The sequence below is a fragment of the Tamandua tetradactyla genome, chromosome 20 (genome assembly GCF_023851605.1).
Source record: "Tamandua tetradactyla isolate mTamTet1 chromosome 20, mTamTet1.pri, whole genome shotgun sequence".
NCBI classification, from domain to species: Eukaryota; Metazoa; Chordata; class Mammalia; order Pilosa; family Myrmecophagidae; genus Tamandua; species Tamandua tetradactyla.
The window spans coordinates 55,992,944-56,020,623 of NC_135346.1; the positions used below are offsets into that span (position 1 = coordinate 55,992,944).

At 44.6% G+C, this 27,680-nt stretch overlaps 1 long non-coding RNA gene across 1 annotated transcript in view; it reads left to right on the forward strand.

Annotated features, from left to right (window-relative positions):
* The window catches only part of LOC143664615 (uncharacterized), a 38,657-nt gene that overhangs the window by 1,108 nt on the left and 9,869 nt on the right, over positions 1 to 27,680 (forward strand). The window contains exon 2 of the long non-coding RNA XR_013166547.1: positions 2,026 to 2,116. This is a non-coding gene — a long non-coding RNA (uncharacterized LOC143664615). The remainder of the gene's footprint in view (positions 1 to 2,025; positions 2,117 to 27,680) is intronic.

Sequence of the window (27,680 nt, forward strand, 5' to 3'; positions counted from 1 at the left end):
GCCTAGGGTGTTAAACTTGGACCATTTACTGCAATTTTAATTTTACCAACATTCAAAACTGTAGGCTAAGTCAGTAAAGTACGATTGGTGGATTTCCAGGCATCAGCCAGAAAATAGGTGTCTTTGGAAAATAGGAGCCTTTGGAAGTAGGGCAGCTAAAGCTGCACTCTCTAGCCTGCTGCCTAGTAGGTCTGCAAAACTAACCCTCACTGAGTAGACCAATTACAGCAAGATACGCTCAGATAATTTCATTGTGACTCGTTGTCCCCTGAATAGACCTAATTTTAATCCTCACAAGAGATTCCTGTGGTCAGGGAGCATGATGCAATGGACTCTGGAAACAGGCTATCAAAATGCAAATCCTAACCTATCTCTCGCTCATGATCCTAAGCAAACGTCTTAACCCATCCGAGCATCAAATTCCTCACCATGATATGGGATTGATAATATCCCCTTTGTAAAATTAGTATGGAGATTAAAATAATTTGTGGGACTAAAGCATGGTAAATGCTGAATTAATGGCTGTTACTACTTATTTATTATAAATAGTAGTCGTTGTTGTATCCTGGATGTAGGAAACCCTTAAGTTGGAATTGAGTTTGGAGTGGCTCCCTGAAGGGTCTAAGCGTGCCATAACTCAGTCCTCTACCTCAGACTTCTTTCATCTTGAAATTTTCTGTGGCACTAGGAAAAAACAGGAAAAAGAAAAACAAAAAGGTTTTCACTATTGGGAGAGAAAACCTCCTCCACCAAACAAAGCCCACTAACCATTCATTATGTCTATCAATAGGATTAAAGAGCTAATTACAGTGTCATGGGTTTGGCATTATCCATTGTTACCAGGACTGAGTTACTCCCTGGCTCTTTAAGGACCAACAAGAATTAGCATTTGGTTCACCTGGGTATGTTTCCATTTCTTTGGCACAATTAAGCACAGGACTTAGCATTTGCAAACTCACACCTGACAAGTAATTCCGGCTCAGGAAAGAAACAGGACGATGGGTCACTCTTCCCGGTCTCCTTTCTCTACCCCAAACAGGCAGAATGTACCCGGCATATATTAACTGAATTTCTGGAGTTAACAAGGTAATTGTAGGCTAAATATATTCCTCGAGAATCGGAGATATAAACTTTCCCACCATTCTTTTTCCCTCATATCCTTTTGCTTTTTTTAAGACCTTATTAATTTGCAAACCGGCTAATTGCAACTCCTCTGGGCTCAATAGCTGTGCAGTTGGCACTGTAATAGAGTGGTTAGAGCTGAGCTAGCAGGTCTTGTTTGTTTCTTTGCCTATTACACACATTGTTTTAGGTAATTAACATCCACTTTGTAGTGGCCGCTCTGACGCCTCCCTGTCTGAACAGTGTCTTGGCTGACAGGCTCTAAAACAGCCCTGGTGAACTTCTTGCAAAATCATATGATATTATTATATAATTCTCCCCAGCGAAAGCTCAAAGGAAATTTGCACATACAGCTCTGTGTGAGCTTCTGGATCCAGGAGCACTCACACAAAGTGCTTTTTTGGAATGTTTTCTTCCAGACTTGCTGGACTGGGGCGGGAGGGAGGTGCAAGGGAAAGAGCTGGGTTCAAATTCTGACATTGCTTTTACCAATGAGATGAGAACTGCTGACCTCCCAGGGCTTCTGTAAACATCCAGTGAGGTTATGGGTTTTTTTTTCTTTATTATCTTTCAATTTCTTTATTTTGAAATCATTGCAAACTTACAGGACAGTTGCAAAAATAATACAAAACCCCTACAGAGAACTCCATACATAACCTCCTCAGATACCCGGATCCACTAACTTTTAATATTTTGCCACCTTTGCTATACCATTCTATCACATACTATCATCTATTATTTGTCATCATCTATCTATATAAGCCTTTCTGTCTATTACTCTATGTTAACAGTACCTGGCAAAATCTTACACCAAATTAACAGCCTCTTTCCACTCTTAATAAAAATGAACACTGACATCTTCAAAATAATCTATGAATTTTTTCTTTCCTTCTTCTTTTTAAGTATCCTTTGAAAGGAAAATCCAGGACTCTGCACTATGGCTTCATGGACCATGCAGACCTCAGAGCCTGTCCAATGCCCCTGAATCACGCAGGTTTGCAGTCTTTAATTTGCTTCCTCCTCTCTCTTCTCTTGCTCAGTATTTCTTCGTGAGGGCTTAGGTATTCTGGCTGGCTTCTTTAGCTCTTCTTAGTCTTGAGGCATGTGGCCTATTTGCTTTGAGGATGTTTTCCAAGAGCAGTATGTCTAAAACATACTGGAGTTCTTTGCCTTCAGAAACTGTTGGACCCCAGAAGAAATGGCGAGGGACGTTTCTCCACACGTTATCCTCTACTTCACAGTTCTGTGTTTGTTTAAAACAACTACAACAGCAACTAGGACAACAAGATATGTGATTAGCACTGAGCAGTTGGTAGCAAACTGACAAACAATACTTTTTTGTGCTTAGGACATCTAAGAGCCTTCACTGATTAACAATTCAGTGTGTTCTCTTTTCCCCTAAAGTTGGAGAACGAATGGGTCTAAAGGGACCCTGTATTCTTTTTTTTTTTTTTCTAAGTTGATGGGCAGTTAATTCTTAAACGTCTGTCACCTCTCTCCCAGGCCCAGTCTCTCTGGAAATAGATTATACAACCCAAGGTGGAGTTACCCTGTTCTGATGTCCCTTGGGATGGAGCTCACAGCCTCTTATGGAGTGTATATTACAGTGAGTTAAGCGTTGAGAGTAAATAAGAGCTGCCTCTCTGTCTCCGTTTGGAAAGACCAAAGGACGCTGGGTTGAAAACACAATAGATCAAAGGGCCTACAGGTCTGAACAGGGGCAAAAGCAAAGAGAGGCCAGAGAGACGAGGATTCAGTGGGAGGTAGGAGCCAGCTTTACAATTATACATTTTGGTTATCAACCATGTACCCGGCACAGTCATGCCATTATCTCATCTAATTCCAACTATTTCAAACATTCAAAGAAACTCAGACCCGAAGTGGGTTCACAGATATACACAAATGCACATAGCAAATATCTGAGAGCCAGGATTCGAACCCTGGTCGGTGTGGCTTTAGGCCCAATGCTTTTGTCATGGGCCACAGACAATCACCTTTTCCTTTTGGGTAGTCAGGAATGGAAAACCAATGTGGGGGGAGGGAGAGAAAAAGCTGGATTCAGTTGTCTGTACTGAGGTAGCTGGTGAAAGAGCCTTTGGTTCCCTTTGCTCCCCTGACCTCTTCAAAGCTGGCCTCTGTTTATCTAAAAACCTATATTTCAGCAGAGTCAAGGTCTTACTCTCATAGCATAACTTTCACTTGCTTGCATTCCAATGCACCAGAGGTCACAAATTGGCAGGCTGTGGGCCAAAACTGGCCTAAACATCTGTTTTGTTTGGCTCTTAAGTGTTGGCTCACACAGCATATTTTAAAAATTAGAATTTGATGCCAACATTGAAAAATCAGGGGTTGAGCCTTTTGCTTCTAGTATGACGGACTCGCTTGTCTCAAAGACGAACCCTCCCACTAAGAACTAGACAAGCTGAACTTTTGAAAGAGTCGAGCTGATGATATTGAAGAGCTACTAAGGAATGTCACAACTTGAGGGGCCAAGTTCTCAGAGAGAAGGAAAATGCTTCCAAATGAACCTGACATTCTTGAGTCATTTGCCAGGTCAAAAGCTGTGTGGGTCCTGGAGGCAGAGGAGCTGAGCAGAGTTTCTGGGAGTCTCATGGATAAAGGGAAAATTTTTAAATGGAATTAGGACCCACTAAGGAAAAGGGTTTTACAAAAACTGGAACCCAGCCTCACAAAAGCTCAATCCCTGGAAAACCCCGAAAAACTTGATTTGCCCCTGTTGTGACCACCTTCCAGAAACAACAGTAATCCTGTCTGGAGAGAGATATCATCTGGAACTGCTGCAGTATTTCATCTGTGTCCTTTATACGTTTGGGTTTACAACCCCCAGATTATGTGACTATGAGTGAAAGACAACAGAGGCAAATATTGAGAACCAGAGAACCAGAAACTGTAGATATTACTGTCTCTGGTGTGTGGGTCCCAAGAGAAATAGAAATAAGAACCACTGCTATAAAGTGAATACTGTTGTTTTTAGGAAATGTACATGGAAGTATTATGTGTTCAAGGAGCAGGTTATGTACAACCTACTCTCAAATGTTTAGAAAATAGATAAAGATAAATAGATCAAGATGGATGGATAAATGGATAGATAGGCCAATGTATTACTTGATCGATAGACTACTACAGCAAAGGGGGCAAAATGTTAAAACTGGTGGATCTAGCGATCAGGAGGGTAAGTTGAAGTTCCCTGTATGAGTTGTGTATTATTTTTGCAACTGTCCTGTAAATTTGAACGTATTTCAAAATAAAAAGTTGAAGGGAAACAAAAGAAAGAAGCAGTGGTCATGCCCAGCTTCCCTTCAGAGGAGGAATTCACTCTCCAGAATCTCTGTGACGTTTCTGTCAGAGTCTAGACTCTTTCTCTTTCCACATCTTACAGGAACTAGCATACCATCTTGAACTTACGAGGTGTTCCAGGAGTATTGCATTTGCACAACCAGGTGCTGAAGCCACTGCTGACTTGTGAGATGTTTGCAGGCAGGGACGGGCTGCAGCGGACTTACATCTGCTCCTGGGTTCTAACTCTGCATTCAGGGGCCTCGTATAGGTAACTTGAAATTAGCCATAGTGGGAGTATTTACACCCTGGGAATGGGTAATGTTACAAATCACGCCTCCCCCACCCCAGGTTGCCAGTTATTAAACACCACTGTTCACTGACATTTTAGGTTAAGACTTCTAAAAGCAGCTATAACAGAGTTGCTAATTTAGTTGTATGCATAGAACTTCCTTATTTATGCATAACAAATTGAATCTTCCTCATAAGCCTCTGCTTTGCTGGATATCCTTGGGGACAAGAGGAGGAAGAGGGCAATAAATTAAATGTCAGCCAGATAATTCAGTGTGGTTCAATAATTTAGATCTTTAGGTCTGTCTGTCTCTTCCAGGTAAAATGCTCAGAAATTCAGACTTTCCCTCCTCGTTTGTGTAACAGGTTACATTCACAGAGAAATGGACTCAGAGATAAAAAATAAATAGAGTGCAGAAAGTGTTCTCAAAATCAACATGGTTAAAAAAAAAAAGACATTAAAAAAATCAACACAGTGAGAGAGGGAAGGAGGTAGGACTGAAAAGAGGGAAAATGTGAGGTAGTCATGACAAGGACCTCAGCTGATGCTGCACAAATCAGATGTGTCATAAATACTTCATGGAGTTTTAAATTGTAACTGCCAGCCACTCTTGGCCAAATTCATAATAATTCAGAAACAGGCTTTGGGATCAATTAGCTCCCAATAGAAATCAGGTCTGCAATTAGCAGCTGTGTGATGTTAGGAAAGTGTCTTAACCTCTCTGAGCTAGTTTCCATGTCTGTAAATACCTCCCCTACAGGGCTGTTGCAAGGATTAAATGAGATAGTGTTTTAAAAGTCCTTGCCACACAATGAGAGTGTAACAAATGGTGTCTATTGTTGCTTTACTATTTGAATTGCTTGTAAATTCCTTCTGGATTTTCATTTACTTCTGGAAAAAAAAAAGGGGGGGGGGGAGGCTGGCACTGGAGCTTGAACAACCCAATGAAGGTTTTTGCTCTGCATTTTACAGATGTAAACTGATAAGCCTTTCATTTTATGGAAATTCTAACTGTAGATATGAATTAGTTCCATAAATTAAGTCAAGCTTCTGGGTATGTCATCGACCAATTAGGGAAGCAAGATGAAAACCAAAAGAAGAAACTGGCTATTCCTCCTTGAAAAAAATAAAGAAAAGAAAATTCAATAAACCCCAAAGGTAGCCAACAACCTGAAGACAAAAGTTGTGTTTCATTGGATTCATTTGTTCTTCACCTTTTGGCTAATTCGATTTTACTGGAGGTAGATACCCTTTAATGATCATGCCACCAGGTGAGAACCATGCCAAGTAAAAATGTAGTCCAAGGGTGTCAGGTCAGCAGGATAAAAAGCACTAGCTGGTCATAGGATCTGTCTTGAGTAAATCTCCGGTGAATATTATATGTACAAGTACCCTTTTACATTCATAAAAGGGTGTAAGCTCTTTTCATCTCAACAAAACCCTGAAAATGCTAGTCTTCAACCATTATTTTTCTCCCCTCACATCACACATAAGCCAACACATTTCCATGAGTAGCGTCTTTGGTTATTCCCTGGTTCTCAGAGGGAAGAAGTAGGGGGCCCCTCTCTGAAGGTTATTTCAGAATAGAGGTAGTGATGAGAGCCCCCCCCAACCCCCAACCCAGGCCTCCCACTGGGATTTCTGAATGTGCTACTAACTTAAGAGTGGTGGCAGATAAGTTGTCCCAACTGGTAAACTTTGCCAGAAAATATTTTCTGAGTCATCCCCTTACTTTTGGCTCATTCATTCATTCATTCAAGAAGCTTTTATTGAGTCCTTGCTTTGTGCTAGGCACTGACCAAGGTGACTAAAAGAAGGCCTCAGCCTTTGAAGAACAACCTTCTGGAGAGAAAAACAGACAGGGATAAATAATTATACTCCTACAGTAAAACTTACTGAAATCCCAGTGTATGCAAGTTTGTTGTCTTGAGTGGGGAGAAAGATGGGGCTAATTCTGCCTGGGGGCATAAGAAAGAGCTCTTGGAGTAACTGGCCTCTCAGCAGGGTCTTTCATTGATGTAGACTTTCTCACTAAGTTAGAAAAGCTGAGGCAGTGCTGGGAACTATGAATGGCTTGGTGGGACTTGAACCTGTTGGTAAAAGTATAGGCAAAGGGGCTGGGAAGGCTGGTCAAGGTACCAATATGTGCAGACTTAAGAAACCTGACGGAGGAGCACAGACCTCTCCTCCTGGCAGAGGGGAGCTACTACTGTTGCAAGCAGGGGAAGAGCCTCAATCAGCTTCCCCTCCAGAAGTGGGATTGTGGATGTTCGATCATTTCCCATTGGGCTAAAAGTATACAAAAGCAAACCTCAGAGGATAGCAAACTGGTGGAAAAGAAGAAATTGGATAAAGCAATAATTGCACATTTGGATAGAATGTCATTTCTTGGACAGGATTAGCGAGGGTTCTCTAGAGAAACAGAATCAGCAGGAGATTTCTGTAAATATAAAGTTCGTAGAAGTGTCCCAAGCAACCTTGTGGATATAAGAGTTCAAGATCTGTAGGGTAGGCCATGAGCTGGCAGCTCCAATGAAGGTCCTCAGGAGAGGGTGGCTGGCTAAAGCAGGAAGAGTGATTATCTCTTCTGAATCCTCCTTAAATGCCTTCTGGTGAGTAGATTAAGCATCACTCAGTGTAGAAGATGCTTCCCTTAGCTGATTACAAACGTGGTCATGATTTAAGCCCATGAAATATCCTCATAGCAACAGACAGGCCAGCACTTGCAACAACCAGACAACCAGGCACCAATACCTGGCCAAGTTGACATATGAACCCAAAGATCGCATGGCCCATCAAAAAAGGGATAGAAGTAAGCATACAAAATTCAAAATGGCAGCAACCCAAGGCTTCCATTAAGTTTTACTTGGCAATAGGTATTTATGATCAAGTGTTGTGTGTGTCACAAGTTATGGGAACTCATTTCAAACAAAGCAGTGGCATTTATCTGAGAACAGTTAGAAAGCTTTCCAGTAAGTCTCCCTCTTCCAGGCTCAGAATCATCTCAGATGATTGCAAGCCAACCCCTAACCAGCCATACCTACATAAATATAGACTGGAAAATGCCATGCCAAGCAAGGCACATGGGACATAATGGGCTCACTTTCCATTTTCCATTAAAATATTGGTTTTCAGATTCCAGCAAGCATCAGAACCACCTGGTAAGCTTTGGAAAACACAGCTCATTGGGCCCAGAGTTTCTAATTCAGTAGGTCTGGGCTGAAGCCCAAGTATTTGCATTTCTAACAAGTCCTTAGCTGAAGCTAATGCTGTTGGTCTGGGGACCACACTTGGAGAACCACTGCCTGAAATGATGTTCTAGAAATAGAGTTCAGATTCAGGTGCTCCTTCTTGAGCAGTAAATCCAAAAAGGCAGAACATAAATAGTCACAAGCACACACTGAAATATTTTCTGTACTAACTGCCCATTATGCTTAGGCGTGGTCTAGAGTTGGCTCTATCGGAGTGGTGGAGACTTGGGAGTCCCTTCACAGTTTTCTTCTGACCCCTTGATTCCCATTCCATCCTGGATCGGGCAGGTTGCGTGATCAGTGTTGCTTCCTCCCAGCGATCTGCTATGAGATCTGATTGGTAGTCTGACCAATGTCAGAGTCTGGATGCTGGATGCTGGATCCTGGTTCTTGGAGTGAAAGCAGAGCCAGCCTGACTGGGGTCAGCCTCAGAGTCAAACCGCTGGAGCCGCCCAGTCTGATGAAGGGTGAACCTGGCCACCGAGAGATCAAAATGCAGAAACAGTTGCGAGGGCCGTACCGGGGTCCTGGAAACGTATGAGGAAGGCCCGGATGCTTGAGGAAGCCATCCCTTGCTTGAGTCCCACTGTCCTCCCCTGCCTTATCTCCAAGGAGCCGAGCTCCGGACTCAGCATACCTTCTTCTCCACCTCTGGCAGACACTGAGGTGAGCGGAGTACCCGGGGCTTACACTATTCCAGAAAGCAGAGCTCGGGATGGCTTTAGCAAAGAAACTGCTGAAAGAATAAGGTTCTCCCGGAGCTACCTGAGTCAGCTGCCCCAGGTCAGGAGTCACCTTTTGGATCCTGGTTGCCGAGTTATCTGCGCGTGGGAGGTCAAGCCAGCCGCCCACGCTGCGGCACGCTAAGCATGCATGAGTATGTCCACATTACCTGCTGTTTCCTTATTCGGGGGAGGAAGGAAAGTTAAGCAAATGATTAAAAACCCTCCCTTGCTGCCTTCCACACAGCCCCTTGCACATCCCAGCAGAAGTCATTTGGACACCAGAGGGCGCTGCAGCTCCGACTCATTCCCGGAGACTCAGACCCGGGCTGAGCACCCACAGCCGCTTTGAGTCCCGCCTCTGCTTCTTTTCCACGCCCCACCCCCCAACCTCACCCGACAGACCCAGGGTTGAAAGCGACCCGGGAAAAGGGGATTGGTTTAGTGCCTCCGCATAGACGTTTCGACAGCTTTTCTGGAGGACAAGCAGTAAAAAGATTTATTATTTATGTTAAAAATACCGATAGATGCTAAGACCTATTCCGATTTGAGGCAAGTTCAAAAAATTGGGCGGGGGGGGGGGAGGAAATGCGTACCTTGAAAACAATAAAATGTGGTGCAATCACTAAGTCAAGGATCTCTGCTGTGGTTTATTTGCAAGTCAGCCCCATTGCAGGGACTCATGTACCAATTAGGAAATTCCAAGTGCTCATAAATAGCTGCAGACAAGATTTTACTTGACTTCAGGCTGGCTATCAACAAAGGAGCCTGACCTTCCCACTTGAGGTGAAGCCAAGCGATAATAGCTACTCTTTATTGAGCACTTACTCTACGCCAGGCATTGTGCTAAGTGAGCTACATGATTTATGTGGATTGTTTCATTTCATCTTCACGCAAACGCTCAAAGATAGAGATTGTTTTTACAGCTACATATAGAAACAAAGGCTCAGAAAGGCGGAGGAGAGCCAGAGCAGGTGGCGAGTGGGGACACAGGCTGAGAGTACAGGTTTGTCTGACAATGCCTGGGGAGCACACGGCATGCTCCGATGGCTTCAGCCCTGACTGCCTGTTCTTTCTACTTTTGCTCTCACCTAGGCAGCAACAGCAGGTGGCCTGGCCACTGGTCATTGGTCATCACTGCCAACCCCTGCAGACAGCAGGCATCATAAAAGGGCAATGGTCAGCTTAGGGTTTCGGGGATTCGGTGGGAGACAGAGGGCATGATTTTCGCTCTGATGAAAGAGTTTTGTGCAGAAACCAAATAAAAGAGGTTCTCTGGGATGGTCTAGATTCTGATATTCTGAAATATCTGTGGGCTGATGAAGCCCAAAGGATGGGTTGAATGAGGCACGCTGACCTGCGGTCTGGAAGTTATGAAAATCTAAAACCATTTCAGGCAGCACTGAGGCTCTAGATAGAGGAAGCTAAAGTATAATCTGGGCTTGGCAGGACCCACATCAGCTGCATTTTATGAGATAATGAATGAAAAGGCTATTGAAAGCGGAAAGAGCCGTATGAAAGAAAGGGATGGTTATATGAAATCCGAATCAAAAGCTACTCTCTCTTTCCCTCTCCCTCTCCTTCATTCTCTCATATTAGAACACCTTCCCCCTTTCCAGGAGGAGGTGCCATGGCTCACCACAAGCAAACAAGGACTGAGTCAGAGTGGGTCCAAATCTCCCCTACACTGCTTGCTAGTTGCACAGCTGTGGACAAGTAGCTTCACGTGTCTGAGCCTCAGTTTCTTTATCTCTGAAGTGGGAATAATCATCGTCGAACCCTAAACGGGGGATGATAACATTACTGCACACGTTTATCAGCATTCTAAGAGCTAAGTCTCATGCTCACTGTTTTACACATTTCAGCCCATTGCATCTTCCCAGCAGATGCTGCAGCTACCGCTGTTAGGCTCCAATTTACCACGGAGGAGAGAGAAACCCAGAGGGGTCAAGCAACTTCCCCGAGGGGACACTCCCATCTTGAGGCAGGACTCAAATGTGTGTTTAGCTGGAGCGGGAGCTCAGTCACAGAGCTCAGTGCCTCCCCATCTCCTAACTGGTCGTGGAAGGAGTCGGTGAAAGCTAATTATATCCGAGAGGAGGTGTGACAAGTTGGAGTTTGTACAGGGAAAAACAAGACTTCTGACACCATAAATGATGTTTCAGGTCCTCATAGCTAATCTAATGGTGGGGAGTGAGTTTTGCTGAAGAAAGAGAAGGGGAGAGAGAGGGAAGAAAGGTTTACTGTTTTCCTTCCTTCCTTTCTTCCTTCCTCCCTCCCTTCCTTGCTTCCTGTCTCTCTGGGCAGAACTTTATCCTTTCCAAGATTCTTCACTTACCGAGCTCCTTTGGACTCTGATGCTAATTCAAGGAGGTGTACAGGGAAAATTTCATGATCCCCATTTTACTGAAGATAAATGGGCCCCAGTATGAAGCTAAGTGACTGGGCAGAAGCTCCCACGGGTGATCAAGGAGGAGGTAAAATTTCACAGGGTTGTTGGAAAGATAAAAAGAGACAAGCCACAGGCGAGGAATCAGTGCGCCCACTGGCATGTGCCGACATTCAGTACATGCCTTCTGCGTCCTGGTGAGTTCGAAAAGGTTGCCAGGGCCTTAACTGATCACTCCTCCCCCAGGGGCGGGACCTGCCGCTGTGTGGCATGGGGTGGCTTTCATCGGGGGCACCGAGAGAAATTTGGGGACAGTGCAGACCATCCAGTGAGAAGCTCGAGATTGCGGGATGAACATTGCCAGAGATCGCGGGACAGGCCTGAAGGGGGCTGCTTCACTGACCCTACCGTGCCTTCAGGGAATCTGACAATAATCCAGAGGTGATGGGGTCCAGCAGTTATGAATTCTCAGGCCTTGGCCAGATAAGCTGCCACATCTGAATGCCCCTGCGCTGCTGTTTACTCATATGTTTCTTTGAATCAACTCCCTTTTTAATTTACGTGAACGTCATTCAGTGTAATAGTCATGAAATCATGGGTGTGATTTAGGAGGTATTGTTTTTTATAACACATCATATAATCCAATTCATGTCTTTCTAATAAATACTTTGTGATCAGGATATTTTTTTAAAATGTATATCTTCTACCTTTCTGGGGACTCTGATCCAGTCCAATGCCTCCATTAGACTAAAGGAGAAAGGTCAGCATCAAAGCAGAAGAGTAGCTTTCCCAACATCACATGCATATTTAGGGGCTCAGAGCATCCTGCGCTCAGGTTCCCCCCGCCGTAGAATCTGGGGTTCTTTGCCACTAACTGCGTCCCCTCTTTGACCTGAAGATTCAGAACATTACTACCTTGAGTGGGATGGGACAAAAATATCAGAATGTAAAACACAGCGTGCGCGTGCACACACACACACACACACACACACACACACACACACTTCCCGGTATACACCTTGTGTTGATGGGCTAGGGGAAGACTTCAATTTCTCCTCTTTTGTTTATCAGTATTTTCCCACTGGATGCATATTGCTTATATAATTTTTGGTTGTGGAGTTAAAAGGAAAGGAAAGTTTTTTTAAAAGCATTTATAATATTTATAAGTGTTTATAATATTTTTGCCCCATAAATCCATCACCCTTTAAACTAGGGGAGAAATTTGCGTTGTTGGCCATTTGTAATGCGCTTACTTTCTGATGACAGTGCTGGTTACAATTTATTGAGCATGCACTTGGCGCCAGGGGACCGTGTTAAGTCTCTGTTCAAATAATTTAACTCTCCCAAGCTTGTCTGGTAGATATTATTATCTGTGTCTTCCAACAGCCTTGGTAAGCAATCCGACCTCAAGGATCACTCTCCTACACTGAATTCTTGTCTGGGGGTAGCTGGGTATTTTAGAGATGTTGACCTGATTTAGCATCTTCACAGCTGTTATTCCGCTGAGCCCTCCCTGGGAGGTGGCTGGGATGATGTCAGTTCCCATTATCCAGCTGCGGAAGCCGAGATGCAAAGAGCTTCCACGGTTTGCCCATAAAATCACACATGGGAGGCCAAGAACCCAGACACTTCTGTCTCTAGTTCTTAATTGCTACGAGTGCTGCTGACAGCTGGTCGGATGCATTTCTATTTAAAGGTGGAAGAGGAGGTAACTGAGCATGCCCAGTGCAGGCGGCCCCTGCCGGCGCACTCACAGTCGGACGAAAAGAGCCACCCCTTCTCCCAGCTTCCTTACAAAGGGCGACTTCAGAGAGGCCTGTCATCTGATGTTTAACCGCTCATCCTGCCTGTCAGGTGGAAGTCAAAGCACAGCTCAGGTTTAGTGTACTTAATCTATTTAATAATAAAAAAATAATAGCCCAATTAATAGCAATCCTATGCACTTTTATGGAAGCTTTCATCTGGGAATCAAAGTGGTTGGGAAGAGAAGCCATCATTAGGCTGATTTTACATGAGGGAGAACGGGATAAAGAGGTTAAATGACTTGCCCAGGGTCAGGGTCTGAGTCAGCAAAGGACCACGCCGGAGAAGGCAGGGCTCTCCTTCTTTCTCCGCGCTGGCACTGTTGAGTATCTTTCATCTGAGCATCTTAATCTTCCAACGATTATCACCATTCATCAGTGGCCAACAACAACAAAAAACAATCTCAACCTGGCTGGCCTTGGCATCCCGGGCTGCCACCCCATGGGTTGAGGAAGAGAGCTGCACAGAAGATCCCTGGGGCCAGACCCAGGGTCCTGGGTCTCCCCTCTCGGAGCAGCTGGGTCAACCCGGGGCCAAGAGACCAAGAGTGAAAAAGGTAGCAGGCCCACAGCTTGTGGTTTCGCACTCAGCCATCTGGATGTCGTCTTTGGGATGGTGGCTTTGAGTTTCTGTCTCTATTTATTCCAACTCAAATAAATCCCAACATTATGGCCCGAGCACAAGAACACAGATGTTGGAGGGAGACACACCTGGACTAGAATCGTGTCTCTGTTGTTTATTTGCTGTGTCCTTAGACAAATTGCTTTACGTTTCTCAACTTCGATGTTTTCTTCTGTGTAACTGGTAGAGCTGCAATTTAGGTGCCGTTGGCTTGTCCCAAAGTTGGCTATGGGTGCTCACTCTTTGATGTAACTGAAAATACTGTAAAAATTATATTTTGCATCTGTAGCCTTAAATATACTGTACATTGTTTGCATTATATACGTATGTATCTGAGGTTTATAGTATGCACCCATATCCAGGCATGCCAGAATTGATGTCTGAATTTTAAAAGGGAGAAATCTTCAAGGAAAATTGACCTACACTCAATTTTTGCCTTAAATTCTGATTTGGAGCTGGAACATAGTTCCACCATAATAGCTTTTCGTGGTTAGAAAATCAGATGTGAAGTGCTGAGCACAGGGCACCTGGCAAGCAACTCCACCAGTGACAGTAAATTTCTGTTTGGCGCAGTCTAGCAAGAGTAAAGAAGGTTTAAAAAAAATCCGTTTTACCTCTAAGAAGGATAAAAAGATGGTGAAATAGGAAAGAAGTAAGAAAAGATGGAGTGATATAGTCGGCGCAGAGATGGGGCTGCCGTGACATCGGGGCCCACGGTGGCCCCCCAGCCTCACGAGATGACATGGCAGAGATCTCGTCCTGCAGATAAGAACAGGCTTGGAGTCGTGACAGGACTCGTCCCAGTTCATAGAGCCAGGAAATGGTCAGCAGGGATTTGAGCTCCAGCTTGTCTGACCCCCAAGCCCGTGGTCTTGACTAGAGAGCATTTGCAAGACTTCCTCACTAGAAGAGGCATTTTTGCACTGGTTGGAGGGTGGAGAGCATTCCCTCCATGTCAGTGCCAGTCCCAGCAGGAAACAGCCAGCACCCTCACCTGAGGATCATTTTGGGGGCAGGGGGAGCTTCACAAAGGGCCTCTTTCCAAAGGTGTGTGTGAGGTCAGGGAAAGCAAAGGCAGTTGCAGTACCCGGGATGGCTACTACGCCTAGAGCTAAAGGGATGAGGGGAGGTAGCAGTGCCTGGAACCTGGATGCACAGTTCTCTGCAGCAAGCATTCCCTTAGGAAGAACTGTAACCACCAGGAGAGAGACACAGCCTGCAGGTTTTGGCGATTGGGAAATAAATGCCCCGACCTCACTCTTCTCCCTCTCTTGTATATCCAGTGGGTGCTCTGTTGGCCAAATCATCCTAAAATACAGAGGGCAGGAAAGCTTATTTTTCAGGCTAGTCTCTTGGACCACAGCAGAATGGAGAGAAGTAGAGTGTGGACATGGGGTGGGGACAATAGGAGGACATCAGTCTGCTTCCAATTATAAATCATCCCAGTAGTAAGGACACCTCCTCTCCCAGAGCCAAGGGGGTAATCTACCTTTTGGCAAGCACTCCTCCTTTGCTAAGACACCTTGAACTGTCTTGTCAGTATTCAATAAAGCCTCTTTCTGAGCTCGCCAGGCAGGGACATCCTGTCCATTTTACAGAGGAAGAAGTTGAGGTCCAAGGAGGCTAAGCCATTGGCACAGACATGGCAAGAGACATCACCCAGCAAGAGAAGATAAAGCATGAATTGCTCCTTCTGGACTCTCGCAGGTACCTTCATTCATTCATTCATTTATTCATTCAGTGATTAATTATTTATAGAGCAGCTGCTGCATTGAGGCTGCCCATTTAATGGAAAACCTCCCCACAGCAGGGTGAACGTGCATGAAGCTGTGATTTTTTTTTCCCTCCCATGATCCTTCACCCAAGAGTTCAATTATTAATAATTATAATCACTGACGTTTCTTCTGTGCCTACTGTTTGGCAGGGACTATGCAAGGAGCTTGTCTGCATTTTCTCATTTAATCCCCACCATCTCTCTCAGAGGGAGGTATAATTGCTATTGTCTCCAGTTTACAAACAGGAAACTGAGGCTTAGAAGGATTAAGTAACTTGCCCAAAGCCACCTGGCCACAAAGGGATGGAGCTGAGCTCAGAACCTGGGTCCTTCTGACTCCAGAAGCTAGCATGCATCTGCTGGACTGGGTTGCAGAGATTTGACCTGGCAGCCCACAGACCAGGGGTAGCCCATAGACATGCTTTATTTTATTTTTATTTTTAATTCAGCCAATATTCAAACATTGAGAGGCTTCACTTTGGCAAATACAGATTTCCTGTGCTTTTTTGTTTGTTTGCTTGTTTAAATATCAGGACGTTTGGTTGCACAGGACCCACGTTCCTTCCTGGCCCAACCAGGAACAGCTCCGGGGTCACTCCCCTGCCTACCTGTGCAGCTTTACTCATGGACATCCCCTGTCTGTCTCTGTAGGCACTTGGGATTGTGACCGTTCCTGGGCTGCCTTTTTTTTTTCAGGGCAAAATGCAATACCGTGATGTGGGGTGAGCATCCCCAGGATGGGAAATGGGACTCTTTGCTTCTCCAGTTAGTTGAATCCAGCAGAGCCCCACCAACACCACGGGATGCCTGGGGCAGTTGGCAGCTACAAATGTCCCTTCCCTCTGCTCCTCCTGGCCAGCAAACAGCGAAGGCAGCCTCCCAGGTTGCCAGGAAAATACCTAGTCAAATAGACCCAATTCAGGCGATGCAACGGTGGCTCAGTGGCAGGATTCTCACCTGCCATGCTGGAGACCAGGGTTCGATTCCCGGAGCCTGCCCATGCAAAAAAACCTGTCCCTAAATGCAACCCATTGAAGGCAGATAAAACACTTTCAACAATATCACCTTTTATCTTCACTTTGTGGGCCCAGGGAATAAAACACGGTTGCCAAACACAAATTAATGTGTAATTATTTTCCTTGCCTGACTCATTTTCTTTCATGTGTCAGAGCACGCTGAGCGAACAGTACCACACCTCGGACTTTAATTGTGGTTAGCCCGGCTCTGAGCCACAAGAAAGCCTTTTTCTAATGCCTCCTTTAGTGCCAGCTTCCAAGTTAAAGCAACTGAAAACTTTTCCCTGGCTCTTTTTTTTTTTTTCTTTTAAGGGAAAGTAAAATATACTGGGAGAGGAGGGCCCAAGGCTGCTGCAAACAAAATCACTCCCATTTGGCTGTGGCCCCTGCCCCACTCAAAATATAAACACAACTGCCTTTGACAGGTCACTCAATGTGTGAATGGGAGCTCTTTTCTTTTATTCATTATGGCCAATTATTTGCTTAGTAAATTGAAGACCACCTATCTTCGCATTGATACTATAATGGGAGATGTATTATATCGTTTGTCTGCTAAGATGGTCTTGAAGTTTGAGTGGCAGGAAACTAGGGAGCGGAAAAGAGAAGTGAGGTTTTATGGTGGGTCTCTGTCAAAAAGAAGATGGGCGGCCCCTTCTGATCCTCGAAGCCTTGTATTCTAAGTTATTTTGAGCCTCTCTTTCTTCTTTCTGCCTTGACAAGGGCTAAGGTGACACTCCCAGTGTTTCTTAGTATAAACACCAGAGATGAGGTTTTCGCTCGTAGGAAAATTGCCCCCCTCTTGTCACTGGGGGTGTCTGCCTTTGAAGACACTGGTGGAAAATGAAATCATGACAGTGTTTCTCTGTGAACTCTAGTCCCTCAGCCTAGACCTGGAGACATCACTAAATAGAAGGAGCTGAGAGTGATTTGGGGTCTCTGGAGGGTGAGAATGATTGTGGGGTCAGTGACTTTGCTCTTTTTTAAGTAATATTTGAGCTGGGGTGCTCTTTCGAACATAACACAGAAGAGAGTCCTTGAGTCTAGAAATTCTTATCCTGTCCCTTATATTGTCCTTCATTACAATATACCCAGGGCAGAAGAGTTGGTATCACTATGACTGGTACAGAATAGGTCCACAAAGAGAGGAGAAACAGAGGAATAAAATATGCATAAATGAATATTTTAAGGAATTTTTTCTGAGCAGGGTTGGCTGGAGATAGGGTTGATTCTTTATTCACTCATGCACATACTCATTCATTTACTCAACAATTACTGAGTGCCTACTCCAACGACCAGGGACACAAGGAAGAAAAAAGACTCCACCTAGGGAAGGCAGATGTAGGCAGCAGGTTTCAGAGTCTTGGGGTTAGGAGTGTTATGGAGAGAAATTACAGCCTATTCTGGTGGCAGCAGGACCTTTGGCATGTGGCTGCGTGTTTATCAGCTGGCCTTCTGATGGAGTAGGGTTTGGACATGAATGCTGGCTGACATTTTCATTTGTATTAACAAGTAAGCTGAAAATAAAACCACAAAGATCTGTGTCAGATCAGGACTTAAGCAAAGTCCTTCCGGAATGGAATATGAGTTCTCATATACTGGAAGGACATTTCTTCAATTTGGGGGGCCGAGACACCATGTAATGGCTACTGACGTGACAAACTTATGTTTTTAACTTCATCATTAATGTTTGCTTCCTCACTTTCTTAAGTCTAGGCAATCAACAGAACGATAAACCAAGCCTTTGTTTGTAGAGTTTGACAATTGCCATGGAGTAAAATACTTCTACCATGGCTAATTTCATGATCATCCATGTGCTATCTCTGAGAGGTGTATAATAGCTCACCATTATAAAGTTTTTCCATTATACAGACACAACAGACACAACAGACACAAATAATCTTAAGTGCATAGATAATGTAAAACATAATAAAATAATTAGGACGTGATGAGTTTTGAGCATTTATCACTTTTGTTTTTAACAAATATAATTTATTTAATTGTAAATTTTTATTATTTAATTCTTAATAAGGGCCGTGTTTAACAACTGCCTTGCAAAATTCCTGACAACGTAATAATAGACTGTCACAAACTGGTAAAAGCAGGTTCTGGCACATTCCTGCACCTAACCTAGCATGAGAAGTCAAGGAGGGCTTCCTGAAGGAGGAGATTCTTGAGCCAAGGAGAAGTACCATGGCACAGAGAACAGAATAGTCTTCGAAATTCCAACTCCTTTGGGTTCACATCTGGGCTCTGCCTCCTCCTGACTCTGTGATGCTGGCTACTTCACCATCCTGTGCCTCAGTTTCTCATGCTTTAAACTGGGTGTAATAATGTGGATAAGTGTGTGGCCTTTGGAATATGCCCTCACGTACTAACTCTTATTGCTTTCAGTCATCCAAATAGAAGACCTGGGGAAAGTAGGGGAGTTTGGGGAGCATTCCAGGCAGGGAGAGCCAATGCACAAAGGCAAAGGGGGAGAGAGCCAACAGCTTGTGGGACCCACGAATTGTTCTGTAGACACAACATCCATGAAATGACAAGCGAGACCAGCAAGGCAGGCAGGGACGTTGAATGGCATGCTCAGAAATTTTGCCTCAATCATGGTCCTTGAGCAATTGGGGGGTGCTGTGTCTGGGCTTGTCTTCCTTTCTGTAAAAGAGAGCTCGCTCAGCCCAGCCCCTCGCCCAGGACTGTCTGGGAAGTGAGAAGACTGCAGAATGTAAAGCCTCAGCACAGAACCTGGGAAATGGTAGAGATTAATGTTTGCTCTTATTTTTTTATTATTCCCAGGGTCCTCCCAGGGGAGGAAGGAGCTCAGTCAATGCCTCCAAATGAAGTCGAGATACTCCCCTACCCCATTCCACCTACTCTACCTCTCCGAGTCCCTGGAGGAAACACCAGCAGCCTCCACGTAGCCCCGGGGGAATGCAGAGACACTGCAAGGCTGCTTCGGGCCGCCGGCACCTACCTCCTGCAGCAGAGCTTCCCACAGAAGTGCTTTCCCCAGGTCTAGACGGGGATAGCACAAGAGGTCAGCACCTGGGGGTCTCTCTTTAATTCCCTTTGGAATAATAAGTGCACGAGGCAGCTACAAAGTTCCTTGCTGGCTTATCTGCTAGCTCTGGGATCCACACGGTGCTTCCTTCCTCCGTCACAGCTGGCAGAGACTTGCCCCTGAAATGGCTGTTTTTTCCTGTGCTGGGTAGACTTAGCTTTAGTTTGAATCAACATAAACCAAGGGGGACAGAGATTTGCGGTGATTATCTGGATAATTTGGGGCCCTCAGTGCTGTTGCTTGTTTGTTCTGCCTAAATGACACATTTACAAAAAGCCGCTCAGGGTCCTACTGCTTCTCTGGCCTGAACCAACACAGCCAAGAAGTTGCCGATGTTTTCTTAATTAAGCACTTACTGTGTGCCAGGCACTTTTACTGAGGCTGGTCTCAGACTACAAATGGGAGCGATTTCTTGAGAGAAACCTGGTTAGCAGAAGAGAAATGTGTTCTTTAGGGAGCCTCACTTACCTTTACGACCCTTAGGACAAATTAATGGAGCAGTTTTAGAGATAAGGAAATGAGGCGCAGAGAACTTAAGTGAGTAATTTCTTTGGGGACTTAGAACTGTGAAGTGGTTTTATGGGCACAAACTCTTTCTGGCTTTGCAGCCATTAGGTTGCAAAGAAGATTAGCATCATTCTGTTTTTACAGATGAGGTCTCTAAGGCTTGAGACAGATCTTAGTTGAAAAGTGGAGGAACAAGGATTCCAGCCCAGGAGATTATCACACCAAAATCCGAGCTCTTAACCACAGCTCATGGCACAGGGCTCGGTGGCAGGGAGGTGGAGTTGGGGTCGGAAGGCAACCGGTTCTCTCAGGGCCTGTGTTCCTTCCGTTACCCCCACGACCACCACTGCAGCTGGCATCCACGTCGCGTGTGCGTGTCCATCCTCCAGAAGCAGGATAACGTGACCTGGGGCTAAACACAATGCAACGCCCAGTGTAGCATGGGTTCAGGTTCGCCTGCTGTTCCTGGGTCCACTGGGACAGCTCTCATTTGTTTCTCCATTCAGATCTAAGAGATCATTGTGAAAACAAAGCCCCTTGTTGGTTGTCCCTCCTAGCTTCCTCCTTCCCCATGAGAAACAACCCGAGAGGTGAGTGAGAAATTGCCCAGGGTTTTCAGAAAGGGCTGGGGAGAAAGGTGCTTCCTAAGCACTGAGGCAGATTTTATGGCTCCACCTTGGTACTACCAGGTCAGGTGAGAGTGGTCAGCTCCTTGCAGAACTGCCAACTTTGCTCTGTCTCACTGCAGTCTCCACGCTTGGACCGGACGAGTCATAAGAGACACCACCCAGACAACATCTCAAGATTTCTCTTCTCTTTTCCCTTTTCCCCTCCTCTCCTCTTTTCTCCTCTCTTTCCTTCTCTTCTCATTTCTCCTCCTCCTCCCCCTTTTGGTCAAATTCTCCCCAATTTAAGAGACCTTGTCCAGCCTCCTCAAGGAACCAAAGCAGAGAGAGAATGCGAGTTGGCAGAACTGAGTAGAGGAGCACTGGAGCTCCAAATTTACATACTGTGTCTCAGATGCCACTATGCCACTGGGAGAGATGTCTCCCAGACTTTTCTGCTGGCCTCAGTGGAATCTGGTTTTCATAATAAATATATGACTGAGAAGGACCTGTGGATGTCATTTCAAAAGATTCATCGCTGAGAAAGGAGAGCAACAGGGGTGGGGGTTGTAGTGCAAGAACTTGAATTGAAAGTCGTTTAAAATCCCAGCTCTGTCACGTAGCTGTGTGACCTTAGGCAACAGGCTTGATTTTTTGCAGCCTCCCCTGTGGAATGGGAGCAGGCAGACCAGGACTGGTTGCATCCTCCTTTATGGCCTGGGTGGGTGAAGGTGATGGGAGAGTGCTCCTTACAGCTCCTGGACCGATGTGTTAAGAAGAACCACCCTTGGGAAAACCAGTCCATGGTGTGTGCCACTTTCCCTGGGTCTCCTGGAGTCCCCACGCTAACCTTCCCCCTAGTCTCCTGTGGCACATCAAGCCACCGAGCCTAAGGGATCACAGCTTAGAGAACAGAACAGGGCTGGGTTTAGAAGCCAAGCTTTACCCGTCCTCTGTGCTGCCTCCTAATGGTAGGTGATGCTGAGAAAGTGTAAACTGACACTAGCATGAAACTCAATGAGCACCGGGCACTGGTCTAAGAAATTTAGATTTTGTTTTCTTTTTCTTTTTCTTTTTTGCATCGGCAGGCACTGGGAAGCGAACCTGGGTCTCCGGCATGGCAGGTGAAAACTCTGCCTGCTGAGCCTCTGTGGCCTGCCCACCTTTAGATATTTTAATTCATGTGACCTGCACAGAAATCTCTCTGTGGAAACTATTGTCAGCCCCATTTCCCAGATAAGAAAGCTGAGGCACAGAGAGATGAATTAACATGTCCGTGATTCAAACCAGGTCAACTGACTCCAAGTGCTCACTCCTTTCCTTTTCCCTTTCCAAGGCTGAATCTTAACTGGGTCATTGGACCCTCGTAGGATTATTTGGTTTCGTCCCTCTGCTTCTGAGAATCTCAGAGGCAAGGGGGTCCGACAGAAGACTGGCCCATCCACATAAGAACCATGGAGGAGAATCACTCCTCCCCCCACCCCACCATTGTATAAACAACACTTTTCCATTGTAGAAAAACTTTTTTCAAATATAGTTGTCAGAATAAATGATAAACCATCCCTGATCCTACCCATTCAAACTCTCAATGAGCATCAATTAGTCCAGACATCTTTCTTTGTACACAAATATGTGCTTATAAATAGCTGACAAACACAGCAATACATGATACATAAACTTTTGTTTTGATATTTGGTGCAGAAAATGGAAATAGCTTTATGAATCGATGTGATTATCGATAGTCATTGAAAAAAATATACATGTGGAAATGAAGAATAAAGTAAAAAACTCACCCCAACCTCACCAGCCTGAAGTCCCCACAGCTCACCTTCTTGTATATATACTTCTCAGCCTCTCTCTCTTTGTAGGATAATGTATATACACTACATCTTTTTTTTTTTTTGGAAAAATAGAACCGTACTTGAAGTTTTCAAATAGTTATTATTTCTGTAATATTATATTGCGGGCATTCTCCCATGTCAATAAATAGAGCCCTACTTTATGGTTTTTAATGACCACGCAATGTTTCATTTTACGCACATGTCACAATTTGTTTAAGCATTCGCCCGTTGTCACTTGTTCAGGTTATTTCCATCTTTTCCTGTTTACAAACAGAGCAGGGATGAACAGCCGTATGGCTGAAGTGTTTGTAGCATTCTTAGTTAGTTCCTTATATTAAATTCTAAGGATGAGTATTGCTGCATTTAAAGCATTGCGTGCTTTGCAAAGCCATGGAAAATGTTCTAAAATTGATCAGGGAATGGATATATACACATATATGATGATACCATGAGCCAGCAATTGTATACTTCGGATGGTTTGTAGGATTTGTGAATATATCTCAATAAAACTGCATTGAAAAAGAAGCCATGGACTTAAATGGCTCTGCTCCTGGGACACCCAAATGCAAAGACTTTTCAAAAAGATTTTTCAGGAAGTGGGATCCATGAGATAACTGTATTCTGCCCAAAGACAGAACTCTAGAAGATGAATCTGAATTTATACCCACCCATCCCCACCCCTGAAAAGGGGGTGCTGTATCTCAGTTGGACTCCATCTCTTCCTTTTGCTAATTTCACATCATGCATGTTTTCCCCATAGTTCAGAGGTCAGCTAGGCTGGTCCCAACTCCTGAGTTCCAGTGAGATTGCATCAAACTCCCAGCTTCTTGTTTTGCTGAACTTTAGAAAAACAAGGAGCTTAGAGTTCTAGGACTTACTCTCATACTCAGCTTCTGCCATTGTGTCACTCTGGGCAGGTCTTGCTTGGCTGGTCTCCCCAGAAAAGTTCTGTACGTCAAGCATTTCCCCCATCCCTGCAGAATTTCCTGAAGCTCCGGTGAATTCTGATAAGGAATCACATTTACCCCACCCTATCTGCTACCCTCCCTTTGCAGCTATTAGTTATCCCCACACCTCCAGATTCCCTCTACTCCAAAGTTATATCTGCTCCCCATGAAGATTCTCTCTCTCTCTGACTTTTCTCATGTACCGCATCCAATCCAACTTGCTGTCTCCTCTCTCCTTCTCCCTCTTCCATCCCTCTCCCTGTCCCTCTCTCTCCCCTTTGGGTCTCCCCTGAGGAGCTTCAAATTTGTTGTTTCAATGTTCCCCTGCAGTTGCCCACTCTGCTCTAAACAAAATATCAGGGCATTTCTTCCAAACAAATCCAATGCTTTCTGTAAGAATAACTGTGTTCAATAAAATTTTCTCCATCTCCCTTACATGTTTCTGTTTTATTCCAAATGACTTGATGGAACTGTCCGAATTTAAAATATTTTGTTCCATTATGCCAATAAACCTAAGCTATGTCTTTAGAGAGCCCAACAATATTTTACTACTCAAACTGCCTCTCTGAACCAAAAGGGATATGTACCTCATTTGTGTCCCCTGGTTTGGATTCTGAAATTACAGCTAGCACAAGGGAAAAATAAAATAAAATAAAAACTAAATAGTTCCATCTCTTTCTCAACATACCACCTTGCATTATGATTACTTGTTTACAATTATGGTTCTGACTTCATCCACCACTGAATTGTTGCCTTCTTTAAGGCCAAGACAAAGTTACTCAACTTTGCACCCTTTGCCTCCACTGGCCAGCACTCAACATGGTGCCTAGGATAAAGCTACCCTGCAATAAATGTCACCGTCCTTGGGTCTTCAAGGGGCTCATAAAACTTCTCACTTGGGTGCACTTGAGTAAAGACCTGTTATTAAGACATGTGCATTCCATAGATATGTCAACAAAGGGCTGCACAGACATTTGGTGTATTTCCATCTCTGGGAGTCAGTTTCCCTCTGGTGCTTTAAGGGCATAAACAGAGACCTGACTCTGAAGATTATTGATTTGGGAATAAACCAAGAATGGTTTGCATCCTAGTTGGCTTATATTGGAATTTGCCTTTGAATAGCTGAGGGGTCACCTGTAATTTTCTCTCAGCCTATTTGGTTCCCTGCACCTAACCTGAATTTGATTTGAACTCTCTCTACCATAGAATGCAAAAGTGCCTATAAGGCAAAAATTCTTAGTTTAACTGAGGTCCCTTTCTCTAGGTCAAACAAATCCATGCTTGCTTTCCCTTTTCTCCAGAATTATTCCATTTTCCATAGTATTTCTTCTATCTCATTTGTTTTACTCTGAAACCTTAACTGTGTAAAATTATAAGATGAGATCTATCCTATGCCTGGATATAATTCTTCGACCTGACAAAGATTATCATCTTGCCTTCTAATACCAAAGCTCCATTTGCCCCCAAATCTACCACTCAGCAGACACTATTAGATGCTTTTACATAGATTGCCCTTTTTATTCCTTAAATTGACCCCATGAGGAAGAGATGGTAAAGCCCATTGAATAGAGCAGGAAACTGAGGCTCCGGAAGGAAAAGTGATTTGCCCATGGCCAACTGCCAGTACCAGGCATGACTCTCATACTTTGAAAATATGAGCTTGTAATCATTTTCTGGTTGCTGCTATATGTATGCTTTGTCTCCCGTAATCGGCACTATTAGCTCCTCCAAGGATATGAAAATGTATTTGAATTTTGTGCCCCTCCCAAAATCTAGAACAGAGTTGAATTCAGTGTCAAGTTCATAAAGCACAGGCTGGAGTTTGTCACCTGCTTGCCCATAAGCTGTGTTTCCCATTGCTTACCAAAGAAAATCCCAAATTCCTTGGCTTGATACCAAAGCACCTCTGCAACTGAGCTCAATAGGTCCTCCCTACATTCTCTCTCAGCATTCTCTTAAACAAAACTTTCGTTCCAGCCAAAGTGGTGTGTTGGGGATTCCCTATGCCTACCTTTTGCCTTCCCACCCCAGTGCCTTTGCACATGCTGTTCCGACAGCCTGAACAGCCCTCTCCTCTTTCGCGCCTTTCTCCATTCCTCACCTGCTAACTTCCTTATTTGGGAAACCAAAGCATAATCTGATTCCAGCATCCGTTTATAGGACTAGAAGGCATAGATAGAGCTGTGCCATTCGTTGGTGGAAAAACAACCATAACAATATTGCTCCAGCCTTCCACCACCTTCTCTGTGCATCCTACAGTCTGACTACTTACATGTCATCTCACACTCTATACTTTTTCCACTGCCATCTTTTTCATCATAGTCTTAATAATTTTGTCAGTAAATACTACCTTTTAAAATCATAAAAAGAACCACTTTCACGAATATGCTTGGGAAGAGTATGGGTTTTGATCTCCTCCTGTTACCCTTCTAAGTTGCTACAAGACAACTATTGCAGAGAAGTTTTCTGTTTCTCCAACACGAAGTCAGGTGCTGTTTTATTCTCATAACCCTGGGTTCCCCCTTTCCGCACACTTCCCCCTCTGAAGTGTAAGTATGTGTTGACGCTATTTCCTCTTTTCCACTAGATCGTGAACTCTGGAAGGGCAGGGATCATGAATATTCATCTCTGCAGCCCCCGTAACCTGCAGAGTGTCTGCATAAGAAGGTATCAGAAAATATTTCATGAACTCTTAATTAGACAGATTGAAGCTTAGGGCAAAACTCTCCCAATTGCTGGAGCTCTCACATCTCCTTTCCTGGATGGGCAGCAGCCTCTTGGGAGAGCTTCACAGTTTTACCAGTCAAAGGCCACCGCTCAGGACACTGTGAAATCTGTGCTGCCTTTGCCAGAACACATGACATACATGCAAATAGCGTGTGTAATGTACACACACAGGCTCTCCCCAGTGAAACGTGATCGCGCCATCTGGCTGCCACCGCTGACTTGTGTTTTGTGTCACATCTTGAGAAGAGGCGTCTTGATTTGCCAGCTGCCCTGTTTGCTTGAGTCTTGCCCCTCTCTGGGGTGGGCCTGAAGTGGGACAGCCAGAAAGGAGCTCTTTTCACCCAAACAGGCTGTCGAGTTACTGATGACTTCAGACGCCGAGAGGCTTTGATCAAGATTTCTGCGCCAGGTCCCGTGTAACCACAAACACTTCAACCCGACTGCTTTTCATTATTATGTGAGCTCAACATGAGCTGTTCTGATTTTTTATTTTTTTTCCTTAATCATTTAGCTGGTAATGGCTTGCACAGAAAGAGATGGTTCATTTAGCTCTGCTTCTTTTCCAGTGTTCTAAATGGGAGAGCAAGTCTGTGCTGGGGAAATGAATTTTGATATATTTCATGTTCTCTAAATGCTACTGCAGTGGACCATGATGTCTTGGGCTATTTTGCATCTCTTAGGAAGCCCTTTGGGGTTTGGATGGTCAAAATTTGATTGGGTGCTGGGGTTGGAGTTGATGGCAGGAGCCAAACATGGTCAACCCCTTCTCCGAACAGCCAGCCTCTAACAAGCTGGCATATATTAGAAGGCATTTTCATATGACAAATGCTGGAAATTGTAGTGGCCTTTAATAAAGTGTTATGGGCAATCTATCTAGCACAGAGCAGATCTCCTCCCAACGTGAGCAATTTTGATTCTCTGCAAAGGTTCTCTTCATCCTCCACTAAAAAAATATAGTAATAATACTGGAATCCTTTCTGGAATGAATGAGGGATCTGGCTCCAGGTCACCCTCTTGAAGAAAGAGAGTTCAGGAGCTTCTAGGAAGTATGTTGAATCTTTCCGATGGCATGCCTACATTGCACATGATTCTGGCAAATGATGGATTATGAGATTTAATGCAAACCACGTGCTCTGTCCGGGTCTCAGTTTCACCAACTGTCAATTAAAGGAGAAGCGATGATAAAAGGATGGATGTCTGGGTAATCCCCAAGTCTGTGACCCTTAGCCCCTCTTACTGGCAGAACCTGTGGCATTTAGTTGGTCACGGCCCTGGGCATGGGATTGAGTTTGTTGTTGGCTTTGCCGGATCCTAATGATGCGAGTATAGTGGCTTGAATGGTGACCCCTTAAAGAAATATATGCTCACACACAAATCCTCTGATCCAGTGAAGGTCACTTTCCTCAGAAAACGGGGCTTTACAGATATGATTACTTGAAAGACATTGAGATGTGAACGTTATACTGTGTTGTTCCAAGAGGGAAGAAGAGGGAAACTGGCATGCAAGAGTGGGAGGACACGTGATGAAAGAGGCAGACGCTGGAATGACACAAACCACAAACCAATGACTGCTGGCACCACCAGTAACTGGAAAACAAATCTCTTAGGAAACCCTTGTTGGGTTTTGATGGCAGGGAACAATGTCTCCCCTAGGGCCTCTGGAGGTAGCATAGCTCTGCCCAAACCTTGATTTCATACTTCTGGCCTTCAG